We start from the raw sequence: 23,141 nt of genomic DNA on the forward strand, positions 1-23,141 counted from the left end.
TTCTGTGGGTACATCAGCTGCAACAAATTCAGCCTGTTACATTTGCTCACCTGACAGCTGCCTTAAAGATCTATTCATAGAGAGTGAAATTCATCCCAATGCGGAGGATTGGCCAAAGGCCTATGCACCATTTAAGCCCTACTTAAATCCTGTTTTGAGGGCTTAAGGGGGATTTAAATGGGGCACAGGCCTTGGGGGAATTTAACCCATAAAAAATAAGTGATATTCTGAAATCTCTGTTCCACGGAATAGGTCACCTCCCAGAACAACAACCCAACTCCACCTAAACTGCGCTTTTCTGTTAGCGATTGCAGCCCATACACTAAACATGAGTGATTTATTTTTTAAATCACTCCTCCTGTTACTAAACAAGAGCAGTTTCTAATTTCCAATTTACTGGTAAATAGAAGTGAAATTTTCCCTTGGAAACAAAACTGGCCAGACTTGCTAATCAGCTCTGTCCCCTCTGCACTTGTCGTGTAGCAAAAGAGTCTGGTACCTGGCCGCAAATGGCCAGGAGGGCATTCCCCTGGCACAAGGTGTCCTGTGACAGCTACCCTCATCCCCAGTGTAGGGAACATGTCGGGATGGATGCAGGACATGTCAGGGGCCGGGAGGGGAGGCAGCAGAATGAAACACTGTGGCACCTATCCTCCACTGGCGTAGAATCCATTTTATGGACCAGTCGTGTATCGTAGAGCAGCCTGACAGCCACTCTAAGTGTCTCAGAGTCGGAACTGGTATTTAGCATCAGGGAACTGTAACTGGCCTCCTGACAGAGCTTAGGCGCAGGAGGGAATCTGGCCCTATGTATGTCTATATATTTATCCACCAAGATGTCCTCCTTTCCCTCCCTACGCTCTTAGAAGAAAACCTGAAAAAACGAAGACCCAGACCTTCGTTTGTCCCTGCCCAGTTTGCATGCACATGTGCAAGTCTGGTGGACACCAAAGTGCATGGGCCTAAATACAAAAAAGCTGTTAGAAAAATGGCCATTTTAGTCCATATTGCTGCCGTTTGCCCAGCACTTTATGATACAAAGTCTAACAACTCTAGAGAATAGAATCTCTCCCTTTTTTCCCATGTGAGAGCATCCCTGTCTGTAGGATGGGAGCTATGTAGAAATCTTTCACCTATCTCTGTATCACTGAGGCCATGTCTACAGTACAAAATTAAGGCAACCTAACTTACGTCGGCACACAGCCATCACAATAAATGCATTGCTTGTGCATGTCTACACTTTGCTCTTTGTATCAGCAATGCACGTCCTCACCAGGAGCGATTGTATCAATTGTACTGTCAGCGTGGGGCATTATGGGACAGCTCCTGAAAGCCAGTAACAGTTGACATAAGCAACACGTCTACACTGATGCTGCATTGACCTAACTACATCGACCTTCACTCTACGCTGCTCTACAGCTATTAAGTCGGCGTAGCAGGGCAATTAACGTCAGCAGGAGTGAAATTTAAGTGGAGACATTTCCATAGTTAGGTTGACATAAGCTGCCTTGCGTCGACCTAACTCTGTAGTGAAGACCAGACCTGAGTTTCCTTCACAAGCTCAGACCCAGACAGGTTCTCCTTATGCCACAAACTAATGCAGTCAGCTCACTCAGTGACATACGCAGTGTAAGAAAGCCAACCCAGCCTTCTCTCTCTATCTCCGTTGTCCCCAGCACAGATTTCTCAAACCACTGCACATGCAGAAGCTACAAGCACAAACCCAGATGCATAAAAAGGTCTCTGTGCTTGGAAAATGAACCACAAAAGGATGAGAGTCCTCAGCAGGCAGTGAATCAGCTACCTCATACACCTGAATGATATAGATTAATTATTTTATATTCTAATAATAATCATTAGTACTTTTCATTAGAGATGAACTGTTAGGTTAATGAAAATGTTTGATATTTGAAAGAGTTGGAAACAGACCCAATTTTCCTTTTAAAGAAACTTTTTAAGCACATTTTATTCCCGGTATGTTTTAAAAAATTTAAAAACTGGATCAAAACTATCAAAATTTTCATTTAAAGTAGTAAAACGATTAGCTAATGGCTAAAGCAATGTTTCATTTACCAAAACCTGGGCTTCCTGTCATTGAAAAATGTCTATTTTATAGTGTTTTCAATCTTTTTTCAGTAAAAATTTAGCAAAAATATATAAAAGCACAACTTTTTTGTGGAAAACATTTTGGACAATAATGACAGTTTTTTTGTGATAATTTTTGTTTAAAAAAAAGGCCTTTTGCCCCAAAAGCCCTTTGTGTTAAAAAAAAGTTTTACTTTTATTAAGTAATTCACTAACATTAATTAACTACTCTTAATAGCCACCGGTGGGAGTGGTGCATGCTTAGGCCCTCTCCTCCTCCGGTGGGAGTGGTAGCATCCTTAGCCCCACCCTCCTCAGAGATAAGCACCTAAGTCCAGGCTGCAGGGAAGTGCCTAGCTCTGCTAGTGATCTGCAAATGGGAAAGATAGGTGCATGGCTGCCTAAGTGGAATGTGGGACCTGAAGCAGGACAGCTGGCAGGGGAGAAAGGGAAGCTCCCTTATTACCTTTAGCCTAGTGTACTCACCCAGGATGTGAGAGACCCTTGGGTCAGTACCCTCCACCTCCTGAGTGGGAGAAGGGATTTGAACAGGGATGGATCACCTCCCACGTGCATGCCCAAACCACCGTGCTATGGAATATTCTGACATGGGCTCCCTCACTCTCTCCTGTTGAAGCTGTTCCACTTTAATTAAACAATGGAATATTTAAATACTACTTTAACCAAAAACAGCGTTTAGAATGATGGTATGGCCCAGTGGTTTGGGCACTCCCTTGAGAGGTGGTAGATCTCTATTCACAACCCTTCTCCCCCTCAAGAGGAGGGGGGACCTCGAACTGGGGGTCTTCCACATACTGGGTGAGTACATTAGGCTAAAGGTTATAAGGGAGTGGCTCCTCTTACCCCGGCTGTTTTGTGTGAACTTGCCTAAGGCATCTGATCTAGTAGGCCTGCTCAGAGGGCACCTACCAGATGGTGCCCCTGCACATAACCTCGGCAGCTGACTGCTCATCTTCCCATTTGTGAATAGGTCTGGGGCTTAGGCAGGACACAGGCACCTGGGGGCCTAGAGTGAGGCTGCGGTGTGCATACTTAAGTAAAAACTTAGGAGCCAAGTGAGTTTAGGCACCTACAGTGTTAGGTGGCAGCTGAGCAGGTGTTTTGTGGTTGCTATGGAGCCTAAAGGCAGGACTTAAGGGGCTGGGTACCTTCATGGATCCCACCCTAAGTTTCTGACCCAAGTCCACTTGGTCATTATCAGAGCCAGAATTTTTGTCAGTGGGAGCGGAATGGACATCAAAATGTAATATTATCCCTTAGCTCCTTCTTGCCATCAAAGAGCACTGCATACACCAAACGAGAGTTTAGTAACAATTGGTTACCAGCTCCACTGCTGGCCGTCTGCAGCCTTCCGACCCTGGGCTGGAGGCAAAACGTCAAACAGAGCCAAAAAAAGTCAGCTTAGAAAGTGATCTGTCTGTGGGTGCCAAGTGTGGAGACAGCAGTTTGGGCTGTGAGCCAGGGAAGTTCAAAATGGGCTTTTAAAGAGCTCTAATCAAACCATTCCTAATTAAACACATTGGCTTTTTAGAAAGTGCCCTAGGGAAATATTAAAGTTGTTTGCTTAGGTACATCACAGACCCCTGCTGTCTAAGCTTAGATCAGCCAGAGGGCAAGAACCAGTTGCCGCTGAAATCCATCAAAATCTAATACAGGACAAGAGGGAGAGGACAGAAAGGAGGCAGGGCAGCTGGGAAAATACCCTCACGTTAGCGTTTGCTTGGGATGTCAAACTGGCTCTCTTTGCACAGTTTTTACTCTTTCTGGAGCACTAATTAGTAGTGTGCATGCAACAAGTATGAGCCAAACAAGGGGCCAGATCCAGTTCCAGTGGAGTATGCAAAGTGAAGCTTATTTACATCAGCTGAGGACATGGCCCAATGACCCGGAGTGGGACACGAGAAGTGCCCAGGTGCTCTGCTGGCTCCTCTGCACCTAGGGCAATTTCCCCCTCAGGGAATTTTGACTCTCCACCTCCTTCACGAAAAGGCCAAAGCAATTTCTTTTCCTGCTGTGCCTGGACATTCCCAGCAAACCCTTGCAATGCCAAAAATGGCATGGACAAGTTAATGAATGTGAAGCTCAGCAGGTGCATGTCATGTTCCAGAAAGAGCCTGCAAAACTGACAAAAGGGGCCAATCTCCAAAATACATGTACAAGGGCAGAAACTGGACAGAAAATATCTTCTACGTATTTACCTGGGTTGCTCTGCTTTTCCCCCAGCCCAGCCCAGCCCAGCCCTACCCTACCCTTTAGCATTACAGCAGGCTCCCCTGTTTCCCTCTCTCTCACCCTGTTCCTTGGTTCAGCCCTGCCCTGCAGCATTAGCAGCGTTACCCTACTTCCTCACCTCCTCCTGTGCTTTGCTCCATGGCTCAGTCCTGCCTAGCAGCACAGTGGGGTTTCTCTGTCTCTTTGAGCACTGACTAGTCTCTGTTTCACTCAGCTGTCTATGCCTTGTTTTAAGATGTGCACAAATTAGGCTCTAAGAGCCAGATTGTGAAAGGAAAGGTATTTAGGCACCTAAAGATGCAGATAGTTGGATTTTCAAAAGCACTTGGACACCTAACTCCTACACGGCGCCTCTCTGCACGTTCGGGTGCCTAAATACTTTACAAACTGGCCCCAAATCCCCAAACACTGGGGCTGCAGCAGAGGATCTGGTTACTGAGCTTGATAAGCCAGCACCTTCCAGCCATGACAGCTACTCATCTAGCAGCCTATCCAGTCCCCCGGCTGAGCCGCCTGTCAGAAGAGCAAAGGCACTAACGTGATGCCTTTCATTTACCCACATTTCAGCAAAGGACCATATTAAAAATATTAACCCAGGTGAGCCCGCTGCCTCCCACCAGCCTAAAAACTAGTGGGCACATCACTCTTCATCACATGCACACAGAGAATGCTTGGTTGAGGCTCTGCTGTGGTGATATGCAGACTAGACGTGCACAGCCAACCACTGGATGAGAGACACCAATAACTGGCTACATTTGCTCTAGTTTCTGACCACTGGTTGGGCAGATCCATGTCCTTATGTTACCCAAGAGCATTGTGGAAGAGCATGGGGGTGGGGAGCAGCACCTGGATGACAGCAGCAAAGAGAACGAGGGTGACTGGTGAATCTGTCAATGTAGCACCATTACTGTGGAGGAATTTGTTACCCATGGTATGCAAGTCACAGTCACAGCAGACAGTATCCAAAGGCAAATAGAGATTTCAGAGGCCTGTGCCTGGGGCCATTCTTTGACTTTGCCACTTACTACTAAGATCCGCATCTCATGTGGGTTCACACCTAGCATTAGTGACTCACAGTGTCATGTTCGTGCACATATGGTCTTAGACATACAGCCTGCAAACTTGGCTTCTATTAAAGACACAACATATAACTGTACACAACATGTGACTATTGGCATTTTGAACATAGCATGTGACTGCATACCCAGATGTTGTTAACGACATACTGTGATTGCATATACAGCTGTTATTAATCACATGCTTTCTTATGTGACCACACCCCAAGCTGACTCTAAGGACATAGCATGGGACTGCCCACCTGGCTGGTGCTCATGGTGTATGAGATGAAACAACAGGTCTCTCTGCTGCATAGAGTGGGAAAAGCAACTTTCCAGCCATCCCCTCCATTTGGGCAACGAGCCTTCAGCTTTGTTACAGGTTCAGTATCTGCTCCTTTTTGCTCTCCGTTTTTCCTTTCTAGTGCTGGCACCGGAAAGTTTTCTCTGCATTAATTCCAGATATTGTGTAAACACTAGGCTTGGATTCTCTTAAACAAGGCTGTTTCAGTCCAAACTTTCCTACCAAAATGTTTCCGGTCTTATAAATTCCAGGGATGAACAATTTAGCTTCATCTATAAGGTGAAACCTCCACCCCTTATCACCTTTTTGGCAGCTGGAAGACAATAGCAAGCATCTTTGCATGGGAGAAGTCCTATGCATTTCTGGTAAGCAGTTGGGAAAGGGAAAGATGTTGTCTCTTGTGATATTCACTAGGCAGCGCCAATGGGCCAGGCACATGCCACTGGCTTGCTGTAAATATTGTTGAAGATTTGAGGTTAGGGTGTGAGACTCAGTCTCTTCCTGACTACTTTCTTCACAGCCCTGGTATTTCCTCATACAGGATGAATGATCTTTATTTTACCAAGATCATTGATACTGTTGGCAGATATTGGTGGCATTGATACTGGTGGCAATCATCCATTACTCGCTCTTTGTTTTCCCAATGCTCAAACAAAGCAATCAGTTGCCTGTGGAAACCCAGCTGCACAAATGTGCAATAAGCACGGACACCAGCATGGTCACTTCAAACTGGCAAGCGGATCATTTCACAAGGCAGGGAGAGCCGTATTGCAAAAGCGAGCCATTTGTTCTTTCATTCATGTTCAACTAAGCACCAGCATTCACCAAGCAGTTCAGATATCTTGCTGGAGCAGCATAGGCTCCTGGCATTAAAGCATGTGTCAGCTTTGCTACTGATGACAAAGGAACCTGCCCCTCCCTGTGTCTGAAAAAGGACTTGTGCCAAAGCATTTGAGCAAGTTTCTCTTTAGGGCTGTCTGTGTGTGTCTATGGTATTTGTAAAGGTACACCTTGGTATCTAAGCATCTCACACGGAGCAGGTGTCTTTGTGTTACATTTACAGTCTAGTTTCATGGGTCAGCGCACAGTGCCAACTGAGGCCACTGATGTGACATTCCAAATATAATCTGAGAAGGAGACTCTGACATAGGAAACATATCCCCCTTTATGCATAAGGTGGAGCTTTCTCAGATGGGAACTCATGTGGCTCAGAAATGTCCTGCTGCTCCAGGACAGGTGGGAATGAATGGCTCACGGATCAGAGATGGGAGACAGCCTTTCAGCGCTAAATCAGACCTGCCAATCTGGCTCTAGTCTGGAGAATTGTATGCTATGCAGATGATTAGGCCTGGGAAACAGTCTTTCACTTTTATGCTGCTGGGCCCAGTCAGGTCCAGTTCAACAGTGACTGCGTGTTGCTGCCACACTTAAACTATTCTCTGGTCCACAGTGTGCAAAGGTAGTTGGCCATTTCAGTCCACATCTCAGAAAGCACCAGGCTTAGCCTCACTGGTGGCAGTTTTAGCAGAGATGCCGAGGAGGCATGAAGAGTGCATTTCCCTTTTCCCTCCAAGGCCGGGACAGCATGAGTGGTACTGTACCACTGCCTGCTCTGTAGGTAAGCACAGGGCTTCAGTCTCCAGAACACGTTTTCCCAGCACTTCAAATGATCTTTAAAGAAAAGCGTGTTGAGAGTCGGGAAGAGTTTCCTGCCTCAGCTGAGCTCAGCATATGGAAATTCACATTTGTTTGCAGAATTTAGCATCACCAAATTTCTAGTATATACATTTCACACTATCTGTCTCCAGTACAAAGGCAGCAGCAGCCCGAGAGGCCTCATCCTCTTGTCACATCACAGAATCAAAGATCTGTGCAAAAGACCTATTAAGCCACCCACCATAGGACTGATCCTTTCACTGTACCATCCGGTATGTTGTCCACTTTTGACCAGCTCAATCAACGGGGCTTCCAGCACTTCTCTTGGGAGACTCTTCCAGAGTCCAGCAGACCTCACTGTTGGGACATTTTACTTTATATTCATGCTGATTTATTCCTGTGGTCAATGTTGTCTTATGATTCCTAATTACACCTCTTCTTGCTACCTTATACAATTCTTCTCCCTCTTCTATATTTACACCCTTCACATACTAGTAGATAGTTCTCCCATACCGTACCCTCTTTGCTCAGCTAAGACGTACGGCTTATATTCAGCTAATTTAGCCTTCCTCATAACTCATCCTTCCATTTGTTTTAATTCCCTTCGGTTGGCCCACTTCTTCCTGGGAATGAAGTGCGCCAAAGTGAATCTATCTGCCTTATCATGTTGCCATGTCACCAGTCACTTCAAGGATATTTTAGCCTTCAGGGCTACCATACATAGAAACAGACTTTAAGGGGATACGATTCTCTATCTCCCTGAGACTGTTCTTATTCACACACACAGAATATCAGAGTTGGAAGGGACCTCAGGAGGTCATCTAGTCCAACCCCCTGCTCAAAGCAGGACCAATCCCCAATTTTTGACCCAGATCCCTAAACGGCCCCCTCAAGGATTGAACTCACAACCCTGGGTTTAGCAGGCCAATGCTCAAACCACTGAGCTATCCCTCCCCCCTAATTCTGAGGCATTTGAGCAATCCGGTCAGATGGAGACACTGCTCGGCTGCAGCCAGTCCATCTTTTTCAATCACTTTATCCCAACACTAATTCTCTGTCTTTGGTTCAGTCTGTTCCTTTCTTTTTTGGGCAGAAATCCACTGGAATTAGGGCCAGAAAATAAATCGCCTCTTAATTTTTTTCCACTATTCTTTCAAACCATGCCAAATTGTCCAATTGAAACAAGGCAGATGACAATGAGAAGATAGTTTATAGCTGAACAAGCTTGGTTTGGGTCAGGTACAGAGGGAACACCCATCAGACAACTCAAAGACTCCAGAGAAAGCCCTATTTGATCAGGCTGGCTGGGAGCTGGAAAAGGGAGGCAGGAGGCAGGCGGAGGAAAAGGGAAAGATGCCTCAGGAACTGCTCTCTTCGCAATTCCTCTACAGCTGCTGACCCATCAGTGATAGTGGCAGCTGGGCTGGAGATGACACACAAATCTAGTGAGTGGAGCAGGTGACAGATATTGCAGTGAGCTGACAGTGGAAGGAAGACAGGAGAGGGAGAGAGATGATAAGGCCATTACCCCCTCTTCATTCAAATCCTTCCTGAAGACCCTCTTTTACCTCAGCCCCCCTGGAGAAGTTAGTCACAGCAAAGACAGGTTTATTTATGTATATCATTAAAAAAACTCCTGATCTGCCATGCCATGCCCAGGTCTTCACTAAGGAACCACGTAAGCTTATTATGCAACCCCCGAGCTTCCTCCCGTAGCAGTTAATCACTGTCTGAAATCAGATTGTAAGCTCTTTGGGGCAGGGACCATGTCTTCTTCTCTGTACAGTGGGGTGCCTAGCACACTATTGGGCACAGTAAAATAACACCACCCAAACCAGTACTTGTGGTCATGCACTAACTAGCACCACTAATACTAGTAGTCATGCACTAACTAATAGTCACCCCTAACTAGTTTCATTCCCTTTTAGCTCAAACTCAGTTTTCATTTTAAACACAATAAAGGATGTGGATAAATCTGAGAGACTCGCAATTATTTATGAGAGACATTTGTTTTTATTTTCAGTTCAGGGCCATATGAATGAGTAGATGCAATGAGTAGATGTTATTTCATGTTTGTACTGCAGTAGCTTGGGGCCCATTGTGCTGCACAAACACATACAAAGACATGGTCCCTGCTGCCAAGAACTTACAATTTAAAAAGTTTGTGACCAACCAAGTTGAAAGGTCAACCGTGAATTTGAGAAGACCATGTGATTCCTTAATAAAAGCTAGGCCCCTTTGTGAAATAGAAAATCACTGTGTGAGGTGCAGACTGGTATGGGAAACCAATTTAACCCTAACCCAAGTCTGACACACAGGCCCATTGGCGGTTCACTACTCTGTGTCAGCAACTCTTGTCAGGCCTGTCACACTACACCTAACACACTGTTGTCATAATCTGTATCATATACAACCTGGTAACATGCTGGTCCTGGAAATCATTGTGTGGTATATGTACAGGGTGTATACAAAGAGTTATACCTATGCGCTAGAATTATGTTCCTAAAATGTGGTTGGCAAGCAATGCGTAAGCCCAGTTTGCCCTAGACAAAGGAACGTGTATTTGCTTGTCTGACCAGCCTGGTTGTCAGGCACAGATGATGAAGGTACATTTACATATAAAGTAAACAAAGCTATCAAGCGGGAAAGAAGATAGCATAGCATCTATGCCCCAGAATGAGAGAGAAACTTGGTCCGGGCTTACTTTTTGAAGGATACATTTCAAAGGTTTACTGGACTATAAAAGGAAGGGGACAGGAAGAGTCAAAAGAAACCAAGTGCTTTGAGTTCTGAGTGTTGGGTCCTGGCTGAAGAATTGGCCAAACATGCAGGAAGAATGACTGCGGTAAGAAAAATGTCTTTGAACAAAAGACTCTAGTTTGTTAAGTTGAATTTTAGTCTTGGAAGTGTATTAACTTTTGTTTGTTTGTAACCATTTCTAGCCTTATTCCTTATACTTGGTATCATTTAACCTATGTCCTTTTGTTAATAAACTTGTTTTACTTTTTCCATAAACCAATTCAGTCCTTTGATTGAAATGGAGGGTTTGTCAACCCCAATTAAGTTAATCAGCTGGTGTGTTCTGTCTCTTTAAAGGAACAGCAAACTTGATAAGGATTTGGGGGTGCTACAGTCAGAGGTGGTGAGCACTGAAGAGTAAGATGTCACTGAGGAACTTGGGAATTGGTGTTCACTGACTGTTACCCGACGAGGCAAGGTCTGGCAGAATCCTGGAGAATTTGCTGGCAAGACAGACAGCTGGTGCGTCAGGGAGGTGACGAAGCTCTCATTTGCTGAGGCTAGTGGCTCAGAGCTCTGGGAATCCCAGCAGATTATTGTACCAAGCCATGGACATTTGTAGAACCCATGAAGTTAGTGAAGTGAAGATTTGGGTTCTGAGGCCTGGCTTAAAGTTAAAATTTAGGTCACTATAGCTACAGCACTCAGGGGTGTGAAAAATTCATACCCCTGAGCACCATAGCTATGGCAACCTACTCGCTTCTGTAGGTTCCATCAACCAAGCTACTGTCACTGGGGGAGGTGGTGTTCCTACAGTGAAGGAAAAACCCCTTTCGTCATTGCAGCTTGTGTCTACACTAGTGGGTTATGCTGGCATAGCTACAGTGCCATAGGTATGCTAGTATAATACCCATAGTATAGACATGGAGTGAACTTGGTATGGAATGAGCAGAATCCCGATAGCATCATTTCAAAAAGAGAAAGCTAGGAATGAAGGAAACCAGATGAGCAATTAAATAGTAATAGAGGGTTTTCTGAGCGGGAAGAAAAAAAATCCTATGCATGAGATGTGGTTGAGAACACGAGCCAAGAAGTAGCTCTGCATTTGGTGAAATACGCCATAAAGTGCAACAGAAAATATTGTTTTCCTAAAGGTACGGGGAGCAGTTAAAGCCAAAGGTATCCAGATTCTGCGAGAACATCAAGGCAGCAACACAGATCCCCTTGTAGGTACAGTGACTGTAGAGCAAACTATTTCAAATTGGCAAATACGCCTAAACATTAATGGCAGAGATGGATCCTTTAAATGGAATACTGAGGCACCCTGCAGTGTTATTCCAAAGAAAATATACAATACTGTCGCTACAGAAGCGGTATAGAAATCTGAAGTAAAGCTTGTTTCAGATCAGAACTTAAAATGCCAGTATGAGGACAAGTAATAATTACAATTTATTTCAAAAAACAGACTCACTTACATTTCCAAAGGATAAAGGCAGGGAAATTACCTGGTAGCCTGATCCTATCTCCGTTGAAAATAGGAATATTGTGATTTACTTCAATGGTAGTAGTATTTGGCCCCTGTTTTAGGACTACAAATTGATCTAGACATGATTTTATTAGAAGTTGTTTCCTGTAACTGCTACAGAGCCCTCAAAGGAGTCCACTTAGAGAATTCTGAGACCAAGAAAGTCGGGATGGAGATTCCTATATTAAGACAGAAAAGTCATTAACTCTAAAGATCCATTCACAAAGGCAAATCCCATTTGTCTTAGCAGATAAAGTTAGAAACTGTAATTGATAATATAGAAAAGTTAGGAGTTACTGAAAAGATAGTACAACCTATAAACTGGTTCAATTCTATGGCTATGATAGAAAAGACACGTAAGTCATGGATGTGCATTGCTCTATGTAATGTAAATAAAGCCATGAAATATGGACATTATCCAATAAAAACTACCAAGGAAGTGGCAACTAAACTTTCAGAAGCACAAATATTTTTAGTATTAGATACAGAACATGCATTCTGGCAAATAAAATTAGATGTGTCATGCTCTAAGCTAGTGACTTTTAACACAAACGTATTATAAATTGAAGTGAATGCCATTTGGTATTAGTTCTGTCCCTGAGATATTTCAAAGAGTCGCCACAGATCTCTGAGGGATTATGAGGTGTTAAAGATATAGGGTAAGATTTTCAGCCCTGCTCCAGTACCTCTGGGGCCAGAGTGCTGTACAGAGGCATTAAAAGCCTCATATCTGGCTGGGAAAGGAGTTCCCTGGTACAGGCACTGCAGAGACAGCTGTACTACTGCCTCCAAGGATACCCTTGCAAGCCCTATTGTAGGTGAGATATTGGAGGTGTGGCCAGGATTGCCACCTGTCCAGTTTTTCCCAAGATCATCTCTTTTTTGGGGTAGCTGTCCTGGGAAATCTGTAAGGGTGCTCAGTACATGCTGGCATCTCTCCAGTTTTATGGGCTCAGGGACATCCTGGATGGCGCACAGTTTTGTACCTCAGAGGTGGCAACTCTAGGTGAGACGATTGGAGGGCCATGTCAGAAGTAAGGCCGCAACATTGCAGAGCTGCAACTTGGCAAGCCTGCCATCACTGAGACAGGCCCTGAGGGCTGTTTAAGTTATACCCAAGGCCTCTCCCACCCCTGGAGTAGTCCAGGATCAGGAGGGAGCAAGGTGGCCTAAAGACACCACAGCTCTTCTCCCTCCCCCACTCTGAGGGGAACAGCACAGAATCTCACCACTAATGTACTAGATTTGAATGTGGGTTAGTGATATTAAAGGAGACAACGGAAGGCTTATGTGAGTATTGCTGAGAGCAAGTGAAAGATACTTAACACTGAACATTAAACAACCACAACAATTGGTCTAACAGAAGTCACCCCTGCATGACATAATTAGAGATTGATTACTGATTCAGATATAACAATAGCAATAGCTAAAATGCACACACTACAGGATAAAATAGATCCATGGAGATTTATGGGGATGTTAAAGCATTTAGTAAAATTAATTTCCAGTCTGGTCACTAGTGGCCAGGTTTTCAAAGGTATTTAGGCACCTGAAGAGGCAGATAGGGAAGTTGGGCACCCAGACACTTTTGAAAATCCCACTAGGCACCTATCTGCATCTATAGGTACTTAAACACAGTTGTAAATCTGGCCCCAATCCTTTAAAGTAGCTGCTGGCATAACTTTGCATTGAGAAGTCAGATATAAGAGACATTTGAGCAACTAAAATGACAAATCACCAATTCACCACGTTTAAAATAGTAGTATTTAACTAAGCCTGTTGCACTGTCAGTAGAGGTATCTGCCAAAAGAAGAAGTGCATAGTTTATGCCGGAGAAGTAACCAATTGCATTTGCCTGGAGGTTCCAGAATAGAACATGACAGCAATAAACTGTGCCTAAATTGAAAAGGAAATGATGACAGTTGTATTTGGTTATCTTCAATTCTGGCAATATGTATTTACAGAAGCATCAGTAGACCCTAAAGATGCTGCTAAGTTTTGCATATGAGAAAGAAAAGAAACCAATCACAAAGTACTTGAAATTTTGTTTAAAAAATTCTTCATCTTTCACACCAGTTAGAATTCAAAATATGGCATTGAGGCTCCAAAGACCTGATTTCTCAGAAAGAATATAGATAAGATGAGGAACTACACATTGCAAATTCCACTAGCAGGGAAGTAACCAGTTCAAGGCCACCCATAAAAGAAACTGATGAATATGAAATTAATGCAGTGAAGCACATGCCCATAATGACTTAAAAATTAGATTTCAAATTGAAACTCAAAAGGCCAGTTTTAAACTGAACCAGATGAAATTTTTAGGACAAACAGTTTGTCAGCTGAAAAATGCAATTGTGGGTTAAATTCAGCAAATAATTTTGGCTGAAAAAAACGAAAAAGCAAAAAGTTAAAAAAAGTAAAAATGTTTCATTTTGACATTTTCGAAATGAAACATTTCAACTTTTCATTTTGAAATGACATTTCATTTCAAAATTCAGCTAGCTTTATTTAAAAGAACAAGCAAAAAAAAAAAAAAGAAAAAAAAGGGTAAAAAACATCCAGAAGCTTATTTTGTTTGGCTTGAAACATTTTTTTCAGTTTTTCATGTTGGCCCCTGAAACAAAAAATCAATTATTCACTCAACTCCAGTTTAAACAAACTGAAATTAACAATTTTACCTAGATGGCCTAAAAAAAAGCAAAATTGAGGTGGACCATGTCTTAACAAAAGGGGAAGGATTGGGGAAAGAAGATTAGAAACTCTTTGAGGCAGGGACCATATCTCCCCATATGTTTGTACAGTGGTCAACACAATGACACCTGATCCAATGACATCCTGATTGAGGCAAATGGGAGTTACCACTATACCAACAGGCTATATTTAAGTGAGAAATTATTATGGTTGAGATTTTAAAGGAGACTAAGGGAGTTAAGCACCCAAGCCCCAGTGAGATTAATTTTAATAACTGCTCATTTAAATACATCTCTCTCATCAAGGTACTGGAGAATGTAAATAAAAGGCAAAAGGCATTGGGCTGGATTCTCAGTTACATTAAGGCCCCTTTACACCCCTCTGTTGATTTACATTGGCAGAAGGGGTGTACATGAGAAAGAGTTCTGTGCTGGGATGAGAGCTCAGATAGCTGATATGATTACTCCAACCAAAGCAAATACCAGTCTTACAGATACAGCCGAAAGAAAGGCAAAAAAACCAAAACTGTTACTATAATAGTATTGTAATGTTATTGACATGAACTGGGACTGTATAGATCATTGTTGCAACCAAGGTCCTGTAGTGGCACCAAATCTTGTATTAAGGGGAATCAAATAAGGTGTCTAAGACAAGGTTATGGTTTGCTGGTTATGATTATGCTATCTGTATATGTGTATCATTTTTGTAGTTGAAGTTACAAATATTGGCTCTATATTGTATGTATTTCAAATTTATGCTATGCTTCTGGGTGACACCCCAGACAAGTTGGTGTCAGCACTGCCTAGGCTGCTTGATGGCCCATTAAGGACCATCAGCTATACAACTGACTCATTGAGAGAAGGCAGCTACTACACCTTGTGACTCAGGTCATTCCTATGGACAGAACTCTGAGGTTTTTCATGCCATGTGATGGACAGCTTGTCCTTGGGACAAAGAAAGCAGAGACCACATGGCAAGAGACTGTAGCTCACGAAAGCTTATGCTCAAATAAATTGGTTAGTCTCTAAGGTGCCACAAGTACTCCTTTTCTTTTTATAAAAAGCTGCTGCAGCTCCTCCATCTTGTCTTCAATCCTGCTTCATACCTCTGGAGGGACTTTGCTACAAACAGAAACTCTACACAAAGGACTGATGACCCATCCCAGCGGTGGATGTACTCCAGAGACTTGATTTGAACCTGCAGTTTATTCCATCACTGCTACAAGCCTGATCTAAGAACTTTGCCATTACTGTGTGTAATTGATTCAATTTAACCAATTCTAGCTCTCATCTATATCTTTTTCCTTTTATGAATAAACCTTTAGATTTTAGATTCTAAAAGACTGGCAACAGTGTGATTTGTAGGTAAGATCTAACTTGTATATTGACCTGTGTCTGGGGCTTGGTCCTTTGGGATCGAAAGAACCTTTTTTCTTTTACTAGGGCATTGGTTTTCATAACCATTTGTCCCCATAACGCGTGGCACAGGTGGTGATACTGGAAGTTGGGGTGTCTAAGGGAATTCCTTGTGTGACTTGTGGTTAGCCTGTGGGGTAAAACCAAAGTCCTCTCTGTCTGGGGTTTGGTTTCTCTTAGAGGTGGAAAAACCCCAGCCGTGGGCTGTAACTGCCCTGCTTTAAGCAATTTGTCCTGAATTGTCACTCTCAGTTGCGTCCCGCCAGAACCAGCATCGTTACAAGTATACACAACCACTGTTCAGCCTGACAGCTGAGCAGCCACTCTACCGGAGAACAGATAGATAAGAGCTGGAAGCATTAAACCAGACCAGAGCCACAATCATATGCTGCGGAAACAGACAGAGGGAACCATCAGGCTATCCCAGATATCTGATGATGTTAACAACAAATTAAAAAAATTACAGGTGCAGATGTGATTGTGCTAGGAATAGGTAAGGGAATAAGAAACTGTACCAAAGCCAGCAGAACCATAACAGGCAGCTGCATCCCCAAGGTCACCCAGTGCAGAATCACTGCAGGCATTGCCATCACAAGTGCAAATAGTGCTGGGTTGATGTCACAACATAATCCACCTGGAGTGAGTCATTTTAGTGGCAGTGTCCTGAAAAAACCATCTGGACACATATGGGACAGAAATAAACAATCACTGATTCCAATAAGTATTTCAAATCCACCAAGTCTTTCTCCGCTATGTTATTTCAAAGTTGTAGGTATTGCCTTAGAGTCTCAGACTGATGAATTAAAAGAATTTTAAAGGGTGTGGGGGAAGGAAGGGTGGGTATCAAATTACTAGTATGGGAATAACTGCAAATGAGATGGGGAGCATATCTTTGATGAGCTTCTGAGCATACCCAGTGTGAACTAGATATTTCCAGAAGCCTGAGGAGACTGACACTGAGCTGAGTGCTAGTTAAAGTGGAATGCCTTCTCTCCTGTAGCAAACCAGATGCCCAAGAGCTTTCTAAACATTACAGGGATCACTTCACCCTCCCAATGAAATGCAGCTATCTCTGGGGTGGAACACTGCTGTTGTTGAACAGCCAAACAACCCATCCATTCATGATAAGATGAAGAAGACTATGTTCAGCTGAAATGTAAAGAATCACTTTAGGAAGACAAAATGTAATTACCCAAGCTGGAATTTGCTGAGAGTACCGCTAATGTCCCGACTCTTTGGTAAGGTAGCAAGGGGTCTTTAAGGACCTTGAATGGCCAAGACCCCTGTTTTATGTCTCATCTGAGGGATGGAAGGTCCCATGAGTACTGTGCTGAGGCATTGCGTTTAGTGCTGGTTCAGAGGGAAGAGTGTCCCTTACTGAACCACTCACTGTAGCACTCTGGGGTTCCCGAGGGAGGGAGAGCAGAGGTGTCTCCCATCCAAGTACTGATCAGGCCCAACGCTCTTTTGCCATCAGTGGCAATCTGATTCCAAAAGCAGCAAGACACAACACAGGATGGAAAAGGACCAGCTGGAAAAGGTCCAAGGTGGAGAAATATCCTGTGAACTCATCTTCTCCCTGCAATATCCCACACAATCACATCATATCTGCAAACATACAGAAAGGGAAATGAAAAGCCTGATAGAAAACCTTTGGGGACCTGGCAGTGTTGTTATAACTTGTCTGCCTCCCTACTACTCTGGCTCACCCATGTCACCAGGGACAGCAATGACCCTTTCAGCTGAAAGCAGAGCCAGGCTGCTGCACTGACTTGGCTGTTGAGCTCAAGCCCAGATGATATCCTCCTCAACTGGTCATTTATATATACTGTAGGCATTTCTATGATGCTATGACCATAGGTTCTGATGTGATGACCCTCCAGGATGCATTTAGAATGGATACAGGGTGCAAATAATACTCAGTGGCCTACGTTCTCAGTGCTTGGGTGGGAGCCCTTTACTAAGGGTATATCTATACTACCCGCCGGATCGGCGGGCAGCAATCGATCCAGCGGGGGTCAATTTATTGCGTCTAGTCTAGACGCAATAAATCAACCCCCGAGCGCTCTCCCGTCAACTCTGGTACTCCACCTCGGTGAGAGGCGCAGGCGGAGTCGATGGGGGAGCATCAGCAGTCAACTCACCGCAGTGGAGACACCGCAGTGAGAGATCTAAATATGTCGACTTCAGCTACGTTATTCACATAGCTGAACTTGTGTATCTTAGATCGATACCCCCTCCCCTACCAGCGTAGACCAGGCCTAAGTATTTGCACTTCAAATACTATACTGCCTCAAGGTAAGAATGGTCAAGATAATACTTAGTCCTGCCATGAGCGCAGGGGACTGGACTAGATGATCTCTTGAAGTCCCTTCCAGTCCTACTATTCTATGATTATTTGTAGCCCACAAACTATCTGATGGCAGGTACTAGTCTTAATTGCAGACCAAGCATTACACAACCACGGGTTACTGTGTACATATCAATTACTATAAAGCAGCAGGGTATTATTTATACAATAAATGCTACATAAAGCAGCAGGGTATTATGTATAGGGCAAGCAATATAGAGTGGAATGGTATTTACTGTACAGCAATGGTACTGTATTATTTACTCACCAAGTATTATACAGGGACAGGGTGGCATTTACATGCCAAGTTCTATACAGGGGCAGGGTAATATTTAAAAACCAAATACTATACTAGGGAAGGGTATTATTTACAGGCCAGATTCTATGCAGCAGCAGCAGGGTGTAATTTCCAATAGAGGGAAAGGATATTATTTCCAAGCCAGTTAGGATAGAATGGAAGGGTAATCACTACTGTAGAGCATCAAGTATTAGCTACAGGCTAAATCCTATAGAGCAGCAGGGTATTATTGACACACCAAATACTATACAGACCTAGGTATTATTTACAAGCTAAATAACAATGGCAGGTTATCATTTACATGGGAACTATCCTATAATTTCTAATAACAGAACTACTTGGTTATTGCTGATCTTGAAAGTATGTTGCAGATCATGCAATGGTTATTAATTTTGGACCTACTGCCGCTTTGCTATAGTGCTGTAAATCTAGAGCAATCCATTGAAATCAAAGGACCACCATGTGTAATGACCTGCAGGGGTCAGTATTTCTTATGCTGTTACAGGGTATTTATTGAGTAAATAAATGCAAGTTCCATGTAGGAAAGAGTTACAGATTACTCCACCTTCTGAACAGAGGCTCCAGGAGCAGATGCTGATGAAGAATAAGGACTCCAGATGGAGGGGACTCACTGTTCAGTTCCACCTGTTTCATGAAGTGCTTGTTCCCACCAGGTATCTTCTGACTCTTGCCCTTTTCAGTTTGCTGTCTAATCTCACATTGGATGTTTCCCTTGGTTGTCCTCAAGTGCTTTCTCTTGGAAGCTGTTCCGTTATCAAATTAAACTTCTTATCTAATCTAAAGTCCCTCTTCATTAATTTAAGGCTGTTACTCATTGGGCTGTGTCAGATAAATCCTCCCTTCCTTCTGTTTTTGCCTACATTATTGAAGACAAAGTCTCCGAGACCTCTGACTGATGCTAACCCATGTCATTCCAGAAGCCATAGGCACACAGGAATTGCCACCTCAGACCAAACAAATGGTCCGTCTAAGCTAATATCCTGTCTCTGACAGTGGTCAGCATGAAAAGCTTTGGAGTGTAAAGCTCCCATCATGGAAAAATATGGAATAAACTGCTGAGGAGGAAGTTTCTTCCAACACTAGGCAGTTAGTGGTTGCCTTATGCCTTGGAGCATGACGGTTTTACGTTCCATATTTTTTCCTAATGTAAGCTAGCTTATTGGCCATGATTCAACAGACAGTTTCAACCCTCTCCAGCCTAACTATAGCCACTCCCTGCCCCACCAAATAGTTTCCTGTCACACATATTTTCTACCTAAAAGACAAGGAGGTTTTCTATGTCGGCCTTCACTTCATAAATGTTCCTTCATTTGTCCCCCTGATACTGCCTCTGCTAACACAAAGTGCCCTGTCACTGGGCTTTCTGTATAAGCACATGGGGCTATAGGAGAAAGGTCTGTATCGCCTCATTTCTCCCAGACACATATTACACCAAAGTCCTTTCGAACAACCTTCACTCCAGTATCATTGCCTGGTAACACTATGATAACCAGGACCATCTTTTTGTTCTATTTGTACAGCACCTAGCGCAATGGGGCCCTGATCTATAATAATAACAAACACACCTCCCAGGCCCTATAGCACAGACCTCCCTTTCTCAAGACACCTCCTCACCAAAATCCCTTATAATAATAACCACACCTCCACATGGTGTAAGCCTTTCTGCTAACTAGCTTCAGGGTTAGCAGTGTTGATTATATTTTTTCACACTGGTTACATGACCAGCTTTGCTAATCTTGGGGCAGGGAGGGGAGAAAGGGAGGAGCCCACACATAGTTTATCTCAGAATTTTGCTCCTCCCCTAAGGTTCCTCTTACTGCAAGACACCTAGCTTTTCTCTAGCTTACATCAGAGTCCAGAATGCCAGCCTTAGTGAACTTCCATGCAGTGATGCCTTGGCTGATGAAACTAATGATTGCAAATCAGAAAGTCCAAACCTAAAGCACATGCCACAGCCTCCCATTCCTCTCCACTGTCACCTCTTCCTCTCAAAGTGACATTGCTCTGTCCCCTTCGCTTAGTCATCACCAATTGATTCCCAAACACACACTAGATTCTCCCTTCCCAAGGGTCTCTCTAGTGAGACACAGTGAAATGCAGCACCATGGAAAACATGCAACTCCACTAACAAGTGGCTTCAGCTGAGGACAGCAGGCATGGGTCTGAGAGCCAGCAACACCGAAGTTCTGTTCTATGCCCTGACTCTGACCCTCCTCTCCTGTTTTAGGCGAGTTACTTCACCTCATTCTACCTCAGATTTACCCATCTGCTAAATGGGGACAATAACATATCCACCTGCCTCATGGAGACTCATGAAGATTAATCAGGTAATGAGCTAACTCCATCTCTAATGTAAGTCCATTAAAGCCAACAAAGTTCAAGCAGGGATGGGTTTGTAAAGTGGAGGAGGAAACTCTAGCAGCTGGAGAGAAGCCGCCTGCCTGCCTGCCAGTCAACAGCCTGGGGGTTTCCAAGCCAAGGCCCATGGAGACTTTTGGGCATCATTTGGGATTGAAGCCAAGTGTCCCACTATTCTCCCACACACACATACACACCCTGTGCCCTCTCTAGTCTGGACCAGCTTTCAGCAATGTGTGCAAAGGGCAAGCTGATCCCGAAGGAGATGCAGCATCTTACAGGGAAGAAGTGGAAATTTTTATTTAAAAACAAACAAACAAAGAAAAAACCCAGGCAAAGCCTCAACGTGAAGAGAATCTAAAAAGCTGGATGGTGACCGTTACAAATGCCTCCCCCCCACCACATCCATTCATGAGCCCAACAAAAAGCTTCTTTAGGTGTATACTGTAAGTCCATTGAAAGCGAGGGAGAGGGAGCTACTCACACACACACTCTCCCCTTGTACATGCAGCCGGAGCCCGCAGATCAGCTCCACACACAGGCTGAGCTGTTCTGCTCTTTCACAAGGAGGCTCTGAGTTTTTAAAAGTAAACTGTAAGGTTTCCGTTGTTGCATTGGGCTCAAGTATTTTTTTATATAACGGCTCCCTCTCTTTTCCTTCTCTCTCTCCCTTTCACCCTGTAAATGGCCCTGAATGTTCTGAGCGGCTCTGCAGTAGCTGAGCTCTGGCACTGTATGTGGTCCAGACCCTGCCATGAACACGGCTTTTGTTGTTGCTGCTGCTAGGAAGCTGGCTGTGAACTGCACACACAGACCGGTTTGTTCAGCGCATGGAAATTGGAGTGGGTGGAGGGAGACCAGGCAAGACTGGCATCATCTTGTGGGAGCAGAACACGCTGCTCGAACCCTGCAAAGGGAAGGGGGCAGATGGGGCAGGAGGGTGAAAGGGGGAAAGAGGCCTTGTTATGTTTAGAAGGATCCTGTTGATTTTTAAAATGGGACGGTGCAATTGAACAGCTGGCCACCGCCACTGTAGCACCCAGCTGAATGCATACATGCTTAGATCCTCCGCCGGTGTCAATCGGAGTAGCTCCAAAGAAGTCAATTGAAGCCAATATACACTGGCTGAGGATCTACACCACAGAAGGGAAATACTATAACACATTTCTTTCCCCCAGATTTCAGGCTACTGTATGAATCCCTGATTAGATATCAGATCACTGAACAAGCCATGAATAACTTGGGTTCCCCCATCACTTATATATGTATTAATCTTTTCTTACATTGTTTTATTGGGTATTAGCCATTCTCCCCTGCCCCCCCCACCTGCCCCGACACTTTACCTTCCCATTCTAATTACATAAGAGTGTAGTAGTGGTGAATTCCTATTTGTTCTGAAGATGTAAAGCACAGGTGCCTGCTAAATGTTATTTAATGCTCTTTCAAGTTAGTCTCTCTCTCTCATGTTCCCTTTCCCCACTCCCTCACTTTCCTGTCTTCTCGGGTTTCTTTCCCCACTGATTGTCCAAGACTTTGTGCCGCTGTCAAGTAACTGCTGCTGTAGGTGGAGTTGATTACAGGGAACATTAAAAAGTAGTTCCAGTGGAACAGATGGACCCCCCCCACCCCCGCAAAGGCCGTGCATGTTACTGAGAACAAACAGCCGGTGTATGCAAATCTTCAGACTGCTCCAGCTGCCTAAATCCAGCCTCCAACCCTAACCTGAGAAGCATGTGAGCAAGCAACACCTTTGCTTCTACAGTATGTCTCCCTCCCCCGCCAGCACTCTGACACCAACTTGAAATGTCTCAGTGAGGGGGGAAATAACCACTTTGATCTGTCACTCTACAGACAGAATCAGTCGAGATATCTACTTATAGCAAGCATGGGAATTTAATATAAAAAAAATCAGATTATGTGTGGCATAACTCATCCAGAGCAACCAGCAATGCCAAGGAAAGAGGATTAGTTTAGAGATACCCAAGCTTTCTACAGATCAAAGTTTGCTTCCCCAGATGTTAAAGTTGTAAATCAGCAACTCTTACTGGAATTAGGCCAGTAGCTCAACTTCCAAATTTGTGTGATGCCACTGGGTGGGAGAAGAGTCTGAAAAATCTACTGATTGTTTCCTCCCTCAGAGCCAAAGACCCTTACCTGGGTTTTATTGATCAGTCGTTTGAAAAACCCCCGAACAAATAAAAAAAACAAAAGCAGCGAGGAAGGCTCAGCAACCCCCCTTGCTATTGCCCTTTGGGAATTCTTTTTCATTTTTGCAGACTAAAACCAATGGCATTTGATGAACATTAAAGTTTACAAACTAAAGGTTTTAGTGCTTGGCCAGAAAGCTCAGAAGGAAAGAGTTAAACCGGGGCAGGCTTTCCGCAGCATTCG

The 23,141-nt window shown here is 43.9% G+C and overlaps 1 protein-coding gene across 2 annotated transcripts in view; it reads right to left on the bottom strand.

The window, feature by feature from the left end:
* The window catches only part of ACAN (aggrecan), a 75,970-nt gene that overhangs the window by 51,458 nt on the left and 1,371 nt on the right, over positions 1–23,141 (bottom strand). The gene's annotated exons all lie outside the window — the stretch shown is intronic.

This window comes from Lepidochelys olivacea, assembly GCF_965140295.1.
Source record: "Lepidochelys olivacea isolate rLepOli2 genome assembly, chromosome: 10".
Classification (NCBI taxonomy): Eukaryota; Metazoa; Chordata; order Testudines; family Cheloniidae; genus Lepidochelys; species Lepidochelys olivacea.